The sequence below is a fragment of the Patella vulgata genome, chromosome 8 (assembly GCF_932274485.2).
Source record: "Patella vulgata chromosome 8, xgPatVulg1.2, whole genome shotgun sequence".
NCBI classification, from domain to species: domain Eukaryota; kingdom Metazoa; phylum Mollusca; class Gastropoda; family Patellidae; genus Patella; species Patella vulgata.
In genome coordinates this window covers 5,749,693-5,769,872 of record NC_065886.2, presented here as the reverse complement: position 1 = coordinate 5,769,872, position 20,180 = coordinate 5,749,693, and the positions used below count along the sequence as shown (strand labels likewise).

General features: G+C 34.5%; 1 non-coding gene across 1 annotated transcript in view; it reads right to left on the bottom strand.

The window, feature by feature from the left end:
• LOC126829410 (uncharacterized) overlaps window positions 1–17,807 on the bottom strand; it is a 37,777-nt gene extending 19,970 nt beyond the window's left edge. Inside the window, exons 1-2 of the transcript XR_008789040.1 lie at window positions 17,545–17,807; window positions 1,365–1,472 (exon numbers count right to left, since the gene is read on the bottom strand). This is a non-coding gene — a transcript (uncharacterized LOC126829410). The remainder of the gene's footprint in view (window positions 1–1,364; window positions 1,473–17,544) is intronic.
• Window positions 17,808–20,180: the final 2,373 nt, after the last annotated feature.

Sequence of the window (20,180 nt, the reverse complement as noted above, 5' to 3'; positions counted from 1 at the left end):
ATATGACGTTAATAAATATAAACAAATTTAATTTCCCCAAATAAGACACCCTGTCTTAATTCCTCTTCTTCGTGTCTACTTTTTAATTCCTGGAGTTGGCTTTAGATTTGGGCATATTTATATCTCTTCCTTGGTGGTTTCTGTTCCCCGACATACTGTACGATTCTAATTTAATTAATATTTTGCTCTTGTAAAATGAGATCATATCAAAAACATTTCGGATGAACTTTAACAACTAGCTTCTTGATCCTTGAATGCCATTCTTCCAGGGTGTTGTTGATTTTGTGTTCCCCTGTGTGGTAGTGGTTCCACTGATGAGGAGCATGTTCATCCTCCCCCTTTGGTTGTTTACGTAGTCGGCCAATTCAGTTATTTTTGGATCTGATTGAGAGTGGGCGAATATGTGAACAATACTTGAATGATCTGATGATTTTCATCATTAGTTGCCAATTGGTGAGTAAAATTCAGAGTGAACACTACTTGGATGATGTTATGATATTCATCATTAGTTGCCAAATGGTGAATAAAATTCAGAGTGAACATAAATTCATTAAATCTCTAACACCGTTAATTGGGTCCTAATAACAACATGCCTTTCTTCAAACGAAAGCCGGTAAGTCCATATCCGTGCCTTCGTGGGACGTCCATATCTGCGCCTTCGTGGGAAGGATTAATTTTGGTCACGCTCTGTAACGGCGCCGTAGTGGTAATACACTGACCTCACACACGTTAGTAATCATGTATGTGAGACAGTGAGTTATCATAATTCCAAATGTTAAGTATGGCATAATGTAATATGGATATTTCTTAACGGGTTAGAAATTATCAGAGATTTAAGTAAAATAATGAATGCAACAAGTACTGGTGATGATATGATACCCATTGAGATTTATAAATTCGCGGCATGATATCTAATTCAATTTCCTGAATCCTGATCTTTTTGCGTTAAAGAAGGGGCAGCTCAAGCTGAGTCCAGTAAAGTAACAGTGAATGTGAACCGGACCGCCTCGTCTTGTGTAAATATGTACTAGTAACTGTAATTATATATGAGTTTTATCGATTTCATGTGCGCCTCTGTGGGAATTAATCGATACATTGTTAGAGCATTATCACATGGCCACATGAAAACAATGTTTTATTCAGATGTAATAGATAAATTCTTATGTTAATCTGGTGTCGAACAAGGCTGCATCTTAATTTAAAGATTTAATTCAGATGTAATGGGCGAATTCTTACGTTAATCTGGCGTCAAATAAGGCTACACCCCGAGTCCTTTGGGGCTTGATTTGTTCATAATGAGCTTGTTGGCTGGTCAATTAAGGCTGACTAAATTATTATGACAATAAAGAATGTACGTAACTTACCGTCACAGTTTTTTCCTAAATATCCTATAGCACAATTACAGCTGTAACTGTTATCAACTGGTGAACACGTTCCATTATTCTTACATGGGTTAGGTAGACACACATTCACTGCAATTAAATATGCTCACTATTTCCCTATACTTAATTTTTGGAGTAATAATATTTTGATTTTGCTTGTAAATACCGAATCGGTGTAAGCAACCATAATGATAAACAAAATCACGTGGTTTAGCTACTCGTGCATATTCGAAAGCAAATTACAACGATGACAGGCGAGTTTGCAATCCAGGATCCTTTACTGAAATGGTTCCATGTATATCTGTAAATGCAATCAATTTAAACCCATTTTCTCCCCCTCTCTCGGGGAAATTATTGATACGATATACAATATATCTTTCCATCACAGTTTTCTCCTAAATACCCAGGAGTACAACTACAGCTGTAACCGTTATCAACCGTTGAGCACGTACCATTATTTTTACATGGATTTGGGGTACACCGTTACACATTAATTACTTGGTAAATGTTATAAAGGATTGGAACAAACTTTTCAACTGGCACCGTAGTAAACATATTTGTCTACCACAATGCAGTTCATTTTGAAATAGGTTAATAAATAGAAAAGTGTTCTTTAATCTTTGCACCCACTAAAGAATATCATTGCCGGAGTGCGAGAATGGTTAATCAAACATGTTACGTTTTTCTCGTCGTGTCCCAAGGGCACCAGTTTGTCCGAGGGCTCAGAGCTACCCAGTCCGCCCCTACAAACAATGGACGTCTCTTAGGATTTGTTGTCTTTAATTTGATAAAGCCTGGTAGACGTTATATTATATAGGTCGACAGTCCACCTAACAGGTACTTGAAGAGATTAACATTTCTTACATTATCTTGTCTAGCATACTACAATATCGAGGGTTTAGAACATAATTGTGATAAGTCACAATGCCTGATATATTGACTTATCACAATTATGTTCTATACCCTCGATATATACAAAGTATATCACGCGCTAGAGTGCCGCGCTTCGACCTCTAGCTGGCCGGTTACCTCTAGCTTGCGGTTGTGGTTTCGATCCCTGGTGTGAGCGTATGTGCCTTGGAAATAGGGACGCCTTCTCAACCTCGTGTGTTTACTCCTAGACTAGTCAAATTTTCGTTAAATCAGAATGTTAGAAGCATTTCTTAGTAAAAGTGGGGAACATCACTTTTCTTAATGATTTTGATGTGCTGAATACGTCTATCCATGTTCCCAAGCCGACATTTTAGTTTTTGACCTTCTAATTAACATAAATACAAAATGGCCGCCAAATGCTGTTAGATTGTCAGCTATCTCGTTAACTATCGACTTTTGGGCCTATAAATGTATTACAGACATATAGGAAGTCGACCCCAATAAATCCAAAAATGATGTCATTATGCCCCTGTGACGTCATACCCAAGATGGCAGCCATATTGATCAAAATTGTGTCTTGATGTCCTTTTCCTTTTGGTTATTTGTGGATGTCTACCAATGTAGTATTCGTTTCTATCTGACAACGGGTGTTGATAAAGGGCATTTATATAGATGACGTCACAGTCGTATGGCGTCATTGTCTCGTAGTAGTTGTCTTTCTTATCGCGTGTTCACCGGATATAGTACTTGACTGCATAAAATTTGCCAAATGTTTTTATTGTATAATTGTGACCACATCTCCAGCTTTACCTGAGCAATAAGGCTCCTTCCCAAACACAGAATTAAACCCGGGAAATGTTCTCAAAAAGACAACCTGACTTCTGAGATGGCAATGTGTTCTCCATGATTTTGATGTAACTCATGCTGCACGTGCTTTTCACCGGGACCAGCCCTATAAAATTCAGCCCCCATACCTGGTTGAAACATTCACACTACAACGTCATCAGCATGCCACAACTCACGACAGCCCAGAGAAACCAGGCGCATTGAAGAGTCGACGCTGGCCACACTGCCCAAGCCGTTGCCAATCACTTCCAGGTCAGTGTTCGAACCATCTACAGGCTTCAGCAACGCTTTCGGGCCCCCCCCCAACACCACGGATGATCGCCCCCCGACCAGGTAGACCAAGAGTTACCAAATGGCGATAAGACCGCCATGTTGTGCGACAGCACGTGCAGCATCCCTTCACACAGGCATCTGAGACAGCACGTCGGACAGTAGGAACACACGGAAGACCCATCAGTACCGATACAGTGCGCCGACGTCTCACCAGAGAGAACATCCACTGCCGTAGACCTCACCGTGGACACATCTTCACCCCTCGCCATCGACGTGAACGTCTAGAGTTTGCCCAACAACACCAGAACTGGTGAGCCACGCAATGGAGAACTGTCAGATGACAGGACCAGAATATGGTGTCGAAGTGGCCAGCGTTGCTCTGACCAATGTGTCATGGAACGTGACTCATGGGGTGGTCCAAGCATAATGGATTGGGGTGGAATCGGCCTGTACTAGAAAGTGTATCCTAGGATGTTCCAAAATCTTGGTCCAGGGAGAGGAGGCGGCATCACAGCAGTGTGCTACATCGATCAAGCTCTCAGACCCCACGTCATACCACATTTGGCACGTCATCGCGAGACAACGTTTTCCAGCATGACAACGCCTGTGCCCACACGTTTTACAGCAGAACGACGTCAACGTTATGCACTGGTCAGCCCTTAGTCCGGACTTAAACTGTTTTAGGCGATTGACGGATCTTGAAGCATCAATCATTATATGACACAAGCCACAATAAGATGTAGAACTTTAGATGAAAAGGCAGTTAAATTTAAATTATTTTTTTCCAATTCTTTGGGGGTCAAAAACTTGTATTAATAATTCATCTTTCAAATTTTGTAATGAAAAAGAGAACTTATCGTTCTGTTTTTATGCAAATACATATTTTGCGGACCATGCGACCTTGTAATCGACGTCACATGTCCAATTAATATTTGCCCCAAATTTGCTAATAAATACCGGCCCAGTTGATTTGCAGTGTGATAATATCAAAATCTACATTTTTGAATGTAAAGATATGTCTTTGTGCCCTGTTACCCCAAGATATTGGCAAAGATCTTTCCTGGACATCTGGTTTCAAAACAGTGTGAAATTTCCCAACTGATAACTCTTCTACACTCTTTCTTGGGCATGATTTCATTGTTATTCTTAGCCGATATGTTACAATATTTGATCAATGATTATTTTTTTATTAAAATTTACTGCTCTGTACTGTTTTGTCAATATTATACAAAATATTTGTAACGGAAGTGACTCCCTACTATGTAACGGACGTGACCTTTTGTAACGGACGTTACTATTGACCCAATTAAAAGTGCTAGGTGTATCTGAGTACAATGCAGCAAAACCTACTTTGAAATATATTCAAAAAGAATGCGTCCTTTACAGATTTCAATATAACCACAAATGGTTGATTGTTTTAATGCTTAGATAAGTATTAATGGTTTGTATTTGAACATCAAATTATATAAGCGAAAAATAGTAAGATACTACTTCGGCGAATATCATTTGATAATTTAGATGATCAGAATTAAACACCGTTTTGCTATGTTATTATTTTTTTATGATTTGGTGGGGGTATACTAAATTAGGGGATTGGATTGAAAGATTATAGCTACCATCTTATGGAGACATAATGTGTGGTAAGTGTTAATTTAACTAGATATCAGAAAAGTACCATGTTTTCATGAATTTTCTGACGACTAACGTACTGTTTAGATAAATTGTACAATATTTATCAGTTCACTAGTTACAATAAAATCATGCATTATAGCTATTTTTATTTATTTATCCCTGGTGCTTCAAATTCAATTCAGGGTGCCTCAACATATTTAAAAATATGTTTTAAAGCTTTAGGTCATTTTATTATATCTTTCTACCATAAATAATAGCCGGATTTAAGTATACCAAAAGTTAAAGAAGAAATATAACCAGTTTTTGAGTCATTCAGATATGACTGCCAAAATTGTCATAAGCACGCATGTTTTTAGGCTAAAGTCTAACCAGAAAACTTAGTGTCAATACATTATTAAATTTTATATTCCATTAATCAATTCCATTCCGCCATTGGTTTGTCTTAAACTCGTCATTTGTGTTCATGGGCATCAGGGTCGAGATGGCAACGTTATATGTTTTATTCCTCTAATTTACTATAAAACACCATTCGGTTCGCGTCACGGGTTAACGGCATATTAATAGCTTTATTCACTGAGATGGTTCCTTTACTTGTGGTTTATTTTTCGAATTGCTTTTTGTATTTATTTACAAAGGTTAAAAATTTAAATGGAAATATTTAAGCACCTTCTTGTTAAACCGTTGAAAGATTTAATGTTTGGATTAAGGTTAAGTGAATGTAGGTCAAACATGCCGTTTGACAGATGTGTATTAGGGTGTTAAAGATTAAAAGTTATTCCCTACAAAGTGGTTCTACGGTTCTTATCATACAATTCAGCTGTGAAATAACACAATTTCTTTCATTATGTGTACAACAATAAAACTATTTCAATTTCAAGTTGTCTAAACCAGGGTGTTGTGAGGTGTGCATCTAAGTGTTTTGACGACCTGAAAAATATACTTAATTTTATTTAAACTTATTAGAATCTTAGGATGATTTAAACAAAGGCACAAGACCGGTTCCAGATTCAATAATACATATAGCAAGTATAACAAACCTTTAAACCTTGATACGTTCACTATTTCGGGCATTAAACTAATGGCTGATATTGTTTGTAGATAATACTAAGCCTAAGTTAACATCTTCAAAACATATTATCAATTTAATTCAAGCCTACTGTCCTAAACGCAGATATAGCACAATTATTAGATAATACGAATTAATTAAGTTAAGCATTCCCCAATCATGGGTGAGAGAAAATCAAACCAACTTGAATATAACAACAATGTCTTCGACCAACACGAGCCACGTGTTAGATGATGAATGAATTTGTGACACCGAATCAATTAAAATCTAAGTGTTGTTATGAAAAATGTCTCGGCTCTAAATTTGTAAAACTTATTTGTTTAAATTATTGGGAAAAGAATGGTTTCTTGTGTAATTTTCCTATCATATGGAAAACCATTTTTTGTATTTTTAAAAACCCTAAATGTATTGACTTAGATTATAAAATTTTACATAATATATTATGGTCAACGGAAAAGCTATTTAAGATAGGTAAAGTAAGTGACGAATATTGCCCGGTTTGTAAACCAATGCACGAAGATATTCAATATTTACTAGATGTCATTATTAAACAGTTTTTTTAAACTTCTAATTAAGAATATAATGAAAATAAATATAAGTAGTAATGAATTAGGCACTGTAATTTTATTTGGTCTCCAGCGGTCAAGTAAAACTCCACTAAGAGAGTTATGTAATATTATTATGTGTACAATACGATTAGCTATATGTAATAGATAATATATCCTGCGTACACATCTACGAAAAGAATGAGAGTGCTAAAGATTTTATTTTAAAATTTATTTAGCCTCCCGGGTTAAATGATGAGATAAGCATCGATTTTTAACTTTAAATGAAAGAAACAAAAAGTCTAATTTACTATAAAACACCATTCGGTTCGCGTCACGGGTTAACGGCATATTAATAACTTTATTCACTGCGATGGTTTCTTTACTTGTGGTATATTTTTCGAATTGCTTTTTGTATTAATTTACAACGTTTATTGGGAATAAACGCGACGGTGGATTGAGCTCTCCTGATCTTAACCTCAAGAGTAAAGCCTTAAGTCTAAAATGGTTAATTAAATTTAGTGACGAACAGTATGCTCATATATGGAAAAACACAATGATGTATTTTATTAACACGTACGGTGATTTTAATCTTGGTAAAGATATCTTAAAAGTTTTATATACCAAAAGGTTATTGAAGAATTTACCAGATTTTTATAAAAACTTACTAGAATCCTGGGATGATTTAAACCAAGGCACAAGACCCTTCCCAGATACAATTGTGGATATAGCTATACAACCATTGTTTAACAATAAATATATTAAGAATAATAATAAACCCCTAAATAATGATACTTTCATTATTTCGGGCATTAGACAAATAGCTGATATTTTAGATAATACTAAACCTGGGTTTATATCTACAAAACGTATTATTAGTTTAATTCACGCTTATAACCCTAAACGTAGATATAACACAATTGTTAGAAATTACGAATTAATTAAGACAAGTATCCCCCAATCATGGTTGAGAGTAATTCACACTAACACGTATGTAACAACAATGTCGTCTTTCAACACGAGTCATATGATAGACGATGAATTGATAACACCAAATAAATTAACTTCTAAATTCTGCTATCAGAAGCTACTCAGTTATAAATTTGTTCAACCAACTTGTTTAAATTATTGGGAGAAAAAGGGTTTCGTGTGTAATTTTCCTATCATATGGAAAAACGTGTTTTGTACTTACAAAAATCCTAAATGTGTTGACTTAGATTTTAAAGTTGTACATAATATATTATGGTCAAAAGAAAAGCTATTTAAGATAGGTAAAGTAAGCGACGAATATTGTCCTGTTTGTAAATTAATGCTCGAAGATATTGAACATTTATTCATTAGATGCCAACATTTGACAGATTTTAAACTTTTGATTAAAGATATACTAGTGGATATATTGAAAATAAATATAAGTATTAATGAACTAGGCACTGTTATTTTATTTGGTCTTCAACAGTCATGTAAAACCCTTCCAATAGAGTTATGTAATATTATTTTATGTACAGTAAGAATAGCTATATACAAAAGAAGAATGTTAGCCTTAAAAGATGGACATATTATAGATGTTAAGCCATTGTTTAAAAGATTGTTAAAAGATCATATATACTGTGTAAATATCTACTACAAAAAACATAAAACTGTTAAAGATTTTATTTCCAAGTTCATTAAGCCATCCTTTCTTATTAAACAAGGAATAAATGGTGAGATAAGCATTGACTTTAAAAAAAAAAAAAGTTTTTATTTCAAATGTACATACGCACTTTTCAATCTTTTTTAACAATTTCATAATGTTGTATATTAATGTATATATGAATACATTCTAAAGCATATATGTATTGTATATGATATTGTATTTAAAATTTGTGAATAAACATTTTTCAAGAAAAAAAAACAAAAAAAAAACCAGTTAAAAGTTTAATTGAAAATATTCTAAATATTTTTCTTTATAACTGATTTGCTCAGTCATAACATGTCTTAGAGGCCTACACAACAATGCAATTTGTGGTTGTAATCATTTATTTAGCACCTTCTTGTTAAACCGTTGAAAGATTTAAAGTGTGGATTAAGGCTAATTGAGTGTAGGTCAAATATGCCCCTGGCGAAGTGTGTATTAGGGTGTTAAAGGAGCTAAGTCTCTCACTCGATATTTTCCATAATAACCGAAATTAAAAACACAAATTAAAATTCAATATTGGTTCATTTCAATCCAACATGATGTTGTTATATACATGTAGTCGTGAAAATGTGGGATCCTAATATCCAATATTTAAGACACAATGAACGTGTACCATATCGTTCCGGGCGAAAAATCAAGGAAAATTTACAATCCAACATGATGTTGTTATATAGTCGTGAAAATGTGGTATATTTACTGTCGCATTGTAATTTTTCCTTGATTTTTCACCCGTGCGGGTATAGATAATCTTATAAATGAATACTTCTTAGAATACAAGACGATATTCATCCCAACTTTACATGTAATGTTTAATTATCTTTTTGATTGTGGTATATATCCAAATAGTTGGTCAACAGGAGTTATTATACCGTTATATAAAAAGGGTGGCCCCCATGATGCTAACAATTATCTTGGTATAACCCCGAATAGTCATTTAGGTAAAATGTTCACGTCTATTTTTAATAATTGACTGCAGAACTTTAACTCTGAACATACTATATTGTCAGATGCGATGTTCGGATTTAGAGAGGGTTTGGGTACTAGGGATGCAACTTTCACTTTACATAATTTAATACTTAAGACTTTGTCACAGAAAAAAGCGGCTATATTCCAAAGCATTGTAAATTAATACAAAAAGCAATTCGAAAAATATACCATAAGTAAAGAAACCATCGCAGTGAATAAAGTTATTAATATGCCGTTAACCCGTGACGCAAACCGAATGGTGTTTTATAGTAAATTAGACTTTTTGTTTCTTTTATTTAAAGTTAAAAATCGATGCTTATCTCATCACTTAACCCGGGAGGCTTAATAAATTTTAAAATAAATGAAATGAAATGAAATGGAGTTTTATGGCACGTCAGCTCCAACCGGGCTATATGGTGCCAAACACATGGTGACTTTGACGAGACAAATTAAATCAATATCACATAAATATATTTATATACATAAATAAAAACAAGTATCACAGACAATGTTGTTAAAAATAAATATAAGTCCTTTATGTATATAAATAATTAAAAACAAAAATACGGATATATATATACAATTAAAATTTGTAATAAAAGGTTGTCTCTTTTAAAAAGTTTAACCATTTTCCATACAGCTCCGGTTGAGCAAATAATTGATGTAGTGACTGGCAACGGTAATAGTTTGATCTTACATTCTTGAGATGATTGCACTCAATCAAAATGTGCTTAACTGTCAAAGGAACATGACAGTGAACACATGCTGGTTGCGGCTCTCGCTTCAAAATGAAAATGTGAGTTAAAAAAGTATGACCAATACGAGAGCGACACAAAACAACTTCATCCCTCCTGTTGGTTCTATAGGAGTTTGGCCAGTCTCCTATGAGAGGTTTAATGTGATGAAGTTTATTTGTGTCTGCAAGATCCCAAGACCGTTGCCAGCGGTCATATATAAAAGAATTTATAGAAAATTTAAAATCATTGAAAGGTATTAAAAATTGAGATATGGGAAGATCTAAAGCAGACTTGGCAGCCAAATCTGCTTGTTAAAATAAAATCTTTAGCACTCTCATTCTTTTCGTAGATGTGTACGCAGTATATATTATCTATTATGTATAGCTAATCGTATTGTACACATAATAATATTACATAATTCTATTAGTGGAGTTTTACTTGACCGCTGGAGACCAAATAAAATTACAGTGCCTAATTCATTACTACTTATATTTCTTTTCATTATATTCTTAATTAGAAGTTTAAAAACTGTTTAATAATGACATCTGGTAAATGTTGAATATCTTCGTGCATTGATTTACAAACCGGGCAATATTCGTCACTTACTTTACCTATCTTAAATAGCTTTTCCGTTGACCATAATATATTATGTAAAATTTTATAATCTAAGTCAATACATTTAGGGTTTTTAAAAATACAAAAAATGGTTTTCCATATGATAGGAAAATTACACAAGAAACCATTCTTTTCCCAATAATTTAAACAAATAAGTTTTACAAATTTAGAGCCGAGACATTTTTCATAACAACACTTAGATTTTAATTGATTCGGTGTCACAAATTCATTCATCCTCTATCACGTGGCTCGTGTTGGTGGAAGACATTGTTGTTATATTCAAGTTGGTTTGATTTTCTCTCACCCATGATTGGGGATTGCTTAACTTAATTAATTCGTATTATCTAATAATTGTGCTATATCTGCGTTTAGGCCAGTAGTCTTGAATTAAATTGATAATATGTTTTGAAGATGTTAACCTATGCTTAGTGTTATTTACAATATCAGCCATTAGTTTAATGCCCGAAATAGTGAACGTATCAATGTTTAAAGGTTTGTTATACTTGCTATATGTATTATTGAATCTGGAACCGGTCTTGTGCCTTTGTTTAAATCATCCTAAGATTCTAATAAGTTTTTATAAAATTAAGTATATTTTTCAAGTCGTCAAAACACTTAGATGCATACCTCACAACACCCTGAATTAGACAACTTGAAATTGAAATAGTTTTATTGTTGTACACACAATGAAAGAAATCGTGTTATTTCACAGCTGAATTGCATGGTAAGAACCGTAGAACCACCTTGTAGGGAATAACTTTTAATCTTTAACACCCTAAACACACTCTGTCAAACGGCATGTTTGACCTACATTCACTTAACCTTAATCCAAACTTTAAATCTTTCAACGGTTTACAAGAAGGTGCTAAATATGTCCATTTAAACTTTTAACCTCTGTAAATAAATACAAAATGCAATTCGAAAAATAAACCACAAGTAAAGGAACCATCACAGTGAATAAAGCTATTAATATGCCGTTAACCCGTGTCGCTAACCGAATATTGTGTTTTATAGTAAATTAGAGGAATAAAACATATAACGTTGCCATCTCGACCCTGATGCCCATGAACACAAATGACGAGTTTAAGACAAACCAATGGCGGAATGGAATTGATTAATGGAATATAAATTTTATTATGTATTGACAATACTTTTCTGGTTAGATTTCAGCCTAAACACGACATGTGTGTTGGTGACAATTTTGGCAGTCATATCTGAATGACTCAAAAAATGTTTATATTTCTTTAACTTTTGGTATACCTAAATTCGGGCTATTATTTATGGTAGAAAGATATAATAAAATGACCTAAAGCTTTAAAACACATTTTTAAATATGTTGAGGCACCCTAAATTGAATTTGAAGCACCAGGGATAAATAAATAAAAATAGCTATAATGTATGATTTTATTGTAACTAGTGAACTGATAAATATTGTACAATTTACCTAAAGAGTACATTTATGAACACGTGGTACTTTTCTGATATCTACTTAAATTAACACTTACCCAGATCTTGGCATAAGCATGACTTAAAATGATCACGGCTAAAACAATTCCGTGCGAATCAAGCATTCTTTATGTAAGAATAGAGCTTTATAAGACCGTAAATGCACCACACATTATGTCTCCATAAGATGGTAGTTATAATCTTTCAATCCAATCCCCTAATTTAGTATACCCCCACCAAATCATAAAAAAATAATAACATAGCAACACGGTGTTTAATTCTGATCATCTAAAATATCAAATGATATTCGCCGACGTAGTAACTGAGAAGGGCGTGTTTAAAGATATACATAATGTATCTTACTATTTTTCGCTTATATAATTTGATTTTCAAATACAAACCATTAATACTTATCTTAGCATTAAAACAATCAACCATTTGTGATTATATTGAAATCTGTAAAAGACGCATTCTTTTTGAATATATTTTTAAAAAATAATAAGTTAAGTACAACAGTCCAGTAGGTTTTGCTGCATTGGAAAAAAACATATTAGTAACGCTTTTTCAACAAGCAATTGTTATACTCTTAGTGATTTGTAGAGCGTCAAATCACAATGTTATTGTACTGTTTTAAATTGTAGCTTTTATTCATTCATGTAAAACATTTATTACAATTTTATAATAAAATGTATAAAACACTGAGTTCGAGATTCAAATCACAAATCCATCCAAGCTAGAAAACTGCAAATCCGAATATTTTTGTTTATAAAATATTTACTTTCCATTCAATAAATATTCCAGTCATCTAGTTTTGGATTTGGGGAAATTCATTCTCCTTTTCCCATAAATACAGATTGCCGTATTATTTAATAATCAAACAAAACAGCATGTAATCAAAGAACGCTTGTATCCGCCATATGTAATATTGTCACGTGACATTGTTATGTTTTGTTTCGCTGGGGAAGCGTTTATTATACATAATAGAACTCCATTGTAGTAAGCCATAACTATGAACAATATCATGTCCCAAATAAATAATCTAATATGTAGATCTGCAATTGGTCACATGATGGTCCGAACATTATTTGTATGGCTCTATTTGTTGACAGCAAATACCGCTAATAATTATCTTGGATAAAATACCTCGTTTAGTAAACGAGGCAATTTTACCCAGCCTCGTTCTGAACAAAATACCTCGTTCCAAAATCAGGGCAATTTAAAAAAAACACGTTTTGGAACTCCAGAGAAACGAGGTATTTTTTTTACCTCGTTACAACGAGGCAAAATCGGGGCAAAAATTTTGACACGTTTTTGCCTCGTTTGGACAGAAATGCCGAACGAGGCATTCTGAGGTTTATAGTGATAATAACATCATTTTTGGATTTATTGGGGTCGACTTCCTATATGTCTGTAATACATTTATAGGCCAAAAAGTCGATAGTTAACGAGATATCTAACAATCTAGCCGCATTTGGCGGCCATTTTGTATTTATGCTAATTAGAAGGTCAAAAACTCAAATTTCGGCTTGGGAACATGGATATTCGTATTCAGCACACCAAAATCATTAAGAAAAGTCATGTTCTAAGTAAATCCTTTTTCCGGAAATTTAACCAGTCTATCCAGTTTCCTCTCACAGGAAAGGCCCTTCGCGTCCGCTGAGATAAATAAAAATGAAAAATAAGACTTGTGCGCGATATCACCTTCGGTGGAAGCGGACGTTAAACACTAAGAACAACAACCCACCCTCTCTTCTCACGACAGCGATATTAAAGTGATTTTTAGATATACAAGAACCTTTTATTATTTTAAAACTGTGTTTTAAAGTGACTTTTAGATATACAAGAACTTTTTATTATTTGTTTTTTTTTACCTATCTTCTATATATTACTAATTCAGATGTAAATAAGAAAAGTCATGTTCTAAGGAAATCCTTTTTCCGGAAATTTAACCAGTCTATCCAGTTTCCTCTCACAGGAAAGGCCCTTCGCGTCCGCTGAGATAAATAAAAATGAAAGATAAGACTTGTGCGCGATATCACCTTCGGTGGAAGCGGACGTTAAACACTAAGAACAACAACCCACCCTCTCTTCTCACGACAGCGATATTAAAGTGATTTTTAGATATACAAGAACCTTTTATTTTTTTAAAACTGTGTTTTAAAGTGACTTTTAGATATACAGGAACTTTTTATTATTTGTTTTTTTTTACCTATCTTCTATATATTACTAATTCAGATGTAAATAAGAAAGGTCATGTTCTAAGGAAATCCTTTTTCCGGAAATTTAACCAGTCTATTTATGTATTGGACGTTAAATTTGTAATAAACAACAAAACAACAGCAAAAGAACACATATGTATAATAATATCATGGCCTTGACTAATAATTCCCTATTGTCAAAATATAAGGTATGGTATGAGTTTATTTAAAACGCAAATTAAATTGATTATGAATATTGCGAGAATAACAGAACATGGGGTTTAAGGCGAAGGATAAATTCTATTGTCTAGAACACTCATGAGAGGAATATTCCTACTGTTCATTTAAGGATAATATTCACGCCATCAAGCTTAGTAACCAATGATAATAATTAATTACGTAATATTTGTGCAATTAAATAATAGATAGCCGAAATCATAATTGCAGTGTCAAATGTGTAGGGCAATTATATATAGACAAGTAATAACAACAAACCAGAAACCATGTATGGCAACCACAAGGTCAAAGGCATGACAACAACAAGATCAATCAAAGGCAAGGTGTAACTAACGGATTAGTGAAGCAACTGATGATTGGCATTAATTAAAGATACATTAGTTAAGAGTTTAATAAAGAGTTGGCCATTCTTGGTATAATAATTCAAAAATAGATGATAAAAAAAAGAAAATATTGAAAATTTCAGTCAAATTACTTTATTATAAAAGGAGTTGTCACTGTTGGAAGTTTGCACTAGAAATAGGCATCAACTGTATCTGCACCGTCTAGGAGAATTGCCGATCGTTTGATTGACAGACGATAACTCCACTTACATATTCTCGATTATCAAGTAACATTCTCAATGGCTATAAAACCCTCGCTTGGTAGGCCTTTCATCACCAGTTTCCGATATTCAGTAACTAACATTACACGTTAGTTTGGTCGGCCATTTCTTGATTTAATTTTACATGGACGGCTGTTTAAATCCAAGCTATACCCAAGCCATCCGAGGGTCTGCAGAGTTGATTTTGAGCTTGTCATGTAAAGGTCTAATTAATAATTTCTATAATATCTGAAGCCTAGATAAAGACTTGCAATAGGCTGATTTAGCTCTTGCATAATGTATGTTTAACATTAATAATTAATCATAGGGGTCAATAATTTAGACAGACAACCAATAATGACAAATCAGAAGCCATACATGAGGCGAGGGTATATCAAATGAAAGTAAAAGACTGATAATAGGTAGTAACAAATGAACTGAGATTTTAGCGATTGAATTTTCGGCCTAGCCTCGATCATCATTACTAAAATCTGTACGATAAAAAACACAGTCTCGATTATCCATTTAATGATTAAATTATGAATGGAAGTCGAACAGGAAATCGAAACTTAATCCAATACACATCTCAGGCTAGAGATGCAACCGAGAGTTGATTATGGTCTGGATAAGTTATTTCTAAATAACAATGTCTAATTAATAATTTAGATAACATTTCAGGCCTAAAGAAAGACCTGCAATTGGCAGATTAGCTCTTGCATAATGTATGTTTAACGAAAATAAAATATAATATTAAAATGCACACAAAACAGCCCAATCCACGGGATACACCCTTTCAACCGATTGAGACACACATTTTACACAGGTTAAATAAAAGAAACGGCTAACTGGTTTACTAAATGATACTTAAACAATTAGACTATAATTAAGTGGAATATTATTGATGGATTATGAATATCGGAAAGCATACACCACAGTCTTAACCACTGGCTCCTAAATGATTACAGTCCCACACACGTCCTCCCAATAGATACACACGTTCCACAAGTTTAGTGTGGGGAAACCGTATTAGTAACAGAAAACTAGTTTTATACACATGCCATGTATATTGAAATTAGTTTTGCAAGTCGATTACAATATTTGCACAAATTAATACACTTGATTCACGAATTAAATAAATTTAAGCATGTTGGAAAGTCAAGGCATGTACACATTAGTAACTGTTCTTCCATAAGCATGTGTTCCAGTTTTTTGCTCTACCCAGTAACTAAATGCATCTTAAAGGATTAGAAATGAACTGTTGGATTGTTAATTCTGTGTGTAACCATAAACTAAACAAAAAAACAATAAATTCACAACGTGGGATATTAGAGTGCCATTAAAAATATGTCTTAATCATAAGTAAAGAATTACAAATACAACCAGTGACAATACTAGACGATCACAAGGCTCTTAAAATATGTGGCAGAGAGAGTATGCGTCACACGTTGGGTTTGGCTTTCCACATCAAACCAGAGACACATATCATTGCATAGTGCTGCATCAGTAATGGAAACTAAATTTGAATTAACCAATCAGAAATAAGCGCTTCCCCAACCGCCACGTCTTCCGAAGAGAGACAAATGGGGTTTAACGTCCACTCGACACAAACCGTGTCATTTCGGGAATAACATATGGTTCAATTTTATTTCAATAATGCGCTTCCGCGTATGTGTCTTTAGCAGTAGGAGGAAACCGTTGGACCCGCAGAAAACCCACGAGGTTGGACAGGCGACCCTACTCCTTGTCACGTAGAAGGGGGGTTGGATGGCTGAATGGTTAGCGTGCGCGCGCTGTATCATAAAGTCTGTCATTGAGTCGACTGGCGTGGTTTCGAATCCCCGGTTGTACGTGGCAAGGAGTAGGGTCGCCTGTCCAACCTCGTGGGTTTTCTCCGGTTTCCTCCCACTGCTAAAGAACCCTACGCGCAAGCGAATTATGTAAATAAAATTAAACCATGTTAGTCCCGAAATGACCTAGTTTGTGTCGAGTGGACGTTAAACCCCATTTCTCTCTCTCTCTCTCTCTCTCTCACGTAGAACAGGGGAATCGAAACCACGTAAGTTGATTCAATGTCAAACCTTATGATACAACTCACACGCGCTAACCATTCGTCCAACTTCTTTCGGTCCAACGAAGTCAGTATTCAGAAATTGATATTGCTTAAATAATACCGCTAGGAAACGATCCATTTAGTGACATTGGGGGTTCTATATAAATTAAATACAGTCTAGTCTCCAACAAAAACGGATGGAGCGTGTTACATGTAGTGAGAATTGTGAAATAATCGGAGAAGAAAGGTCTTCACTGAGTCGAAACAAAATGGTGTGTGATATACGTGGTATACTAGACAAGATAATGGATGAAATTTTAATCTCTTCAAATACCTTTGGCCCAGCCACCTGTACAGTGTAGTAGAACATAACAAATCTTTAAAAATAGAAAATAAATATTTAAAATAAACAAAGCTCACTTTTGCAGCAGGATTCACACAGATGAGCCTCTTTTACCTCTGAACAACTGATGCATCTTGGATTTCGCATCCCTCCATATCGTGACCAAGGCCACCCACTCCTTTGTCCCGAGATAGTCACAACAGTGGTCAAGACCATTGCAATGCACAAAATAACACGCATGATGATAATATTGTATAATACTATACTATACTATAGCACAAGAGTACGTGAAACAATTAGATTGCTGAACACAAGAGTTTATCGTTTGTTTTATACACAAATACCTGTTCACAGGTGTTCTTTTGTACATTATGTTTTAGGGAGTTCTCCAAACAAATAATATGCATCAGCTGTGTTTGGAAATAAAATCAGTAAATTTTATTTGGTCGTTAATTTTAGATCTAAAGGTTTTAGCAATCAACTTCTTGTCGACATGTTATTTTCATTTTATTCCCGGAAGTAATATTTTATATTTGTGCTGTTAGTGTTTTCCTCCTTCATCGTGATTGGTTATTGAAGATAAACGTGGCTGAACGATCGTTATTGTCAATGCATGAGGCACGGTATACCCAGGCCACACTACAATAATAGGAAACAAATTCAGTTGAATGCTATAATTTGGGTTGTTAGTGTTTTCCTCTTCATATCCGTGATTGGTTATTCAAGATTAACGTAGCTTAAGGATCGTTATTGTCCATGATGCATGGTATACCCCATATTCCTGAAGCAGTGGCCCAAGAAATCCCTCTCTGCCACTTGCTGGATTGACTTCTGATACTTGAGCTTTTGAGGGAGTGTCTATTCTTCCCGTTCAATCAAATATATCCCACGTACAGCAACATGATAGCCCTTCGTTTAATCTGGGTCTTCAATAAACTTTTGGACAGTGGTTTAAGGAATTTGAAAAAAAACGGTGAAAGTCTTGTTCGTCTCCAAACAGTATTGTATACATTGTATCCGTGTTGATAGCCCCGTTTGTCACGCAATCATTTCTCCTGCAATATTCTTCTATGCACTGGTTAATTGGGCATAATAAAATCGCGAGTCATGACGTAACGTTATGTAAACATATTTGGTCCAATTTGGAGCTTTGTTTAAAGCGTAATGACATTGTTACGCAGTTAGCTATTGGTTGTTAATTGGACTATTGATCAGTCATAATTTGGAACAGACATTTGCTTCCATTAAAGCAGTGTTTAGTGGGATTAGCTCTAATCAAACGAAACACTGCGGGGAGTATGGGTATATCCAGGCTAATGACTGTACTATACACTAACATGAAGAGAATTCAGTTTAATGCTATAAATTATGCAATTCAAACAACAAAAAAGCACGACTAGTCATGAATGTACATCCACCGTCATGTGAGATTTAAATATTCTCTTCAACCTGCCATCACCAAGAATTACGTGATTGGTAATACAGTAACATTATGACCGTATAGTCCGTTATACAAGAACTGAGGACGCAGACTTATGAGGAATTCAATAATAAAACAACACTCCCTCCCCCATCCCGCTTGACAGTAGCACCGGAAATCGCTGAAATTGACATAATTATGTTCAGTGGTACATGCTAGAATAGATTTGACGTATTTGAGCGATGGCATACCATACTGAACAACCCAGAACTAAACGAAATGAGGACACCCTTTGGGAAGGCACGGAACATGGCCACACTGGTAGGAAATCTCATCGAATTAGAGCGTTATCAACCATCTCCAATATTTTCTGCTTTTGCATTGTTGAGGGCAATGTTGGCTACCCTGCCTACCCACATTTATACATTTAGATATCGGCTAAAATCGATAGTAAACACGTGTTTAAATATTTATATCCTCAACAGTCTATAGACTAGTTAATGATTGGTTAGCATATTCAATTACCAGGAAATATAGATTTATTACGTATCTTTACCGATTATTACAGGGAAACATTATTATCACTCTACAAACAGCTATAGTCCCTTGTAAAAATGGTTCACCAATCTCTGCTAGGGTTACTGCCATCTCTATGTTTTACACACCAACTTTTGGACTTTGAAGGAATTATTAGTGAGCAGAAATTCGCCCATGTATCTGTTACCACCCGTCACTTCAGTCAGTTATATAAAGGGATAACCCGTGTTTTCCTTTTGCGTTCGTGACTTCCGATTGTTGAAACATTGATTACGCATCTATCGTAGCAATGATCTCTGTGATAAAATAACATTTGGCACGCGTTTAACCAGTTCTATCACATATGTGATAATGACTGGCACCAATATTGTGCTTTAAGCTCGAAATGTTAATCATTGAACTTAATCAAGACATTCACCTAATAAGCATCTACATCATGTTAAAACATTCTACCTCAATTAAAAGCAGAGTTGTTCTGTTTCAAAGTCTTGACCAATCAAATTGCTTGTCTCACCTTAGCCTAAGCAGAACATTCTCATCATCGAACTTAGACAAGGTAATGATATAATGAATCTATACTCAGAGTTTCATCACTCTCACTTATATCATCAACCAATCAGATTGCTTATCTTTGTTTACAGTAAGGAGACAATGTTTATCATCGAACTAGATCAAGGCATTCACCTAATGAACGCCTACCTCAATTAGAAGGCGAGTTACTGTGTTCCAAAGTCTCGGCCAATCAAATTGCTTATT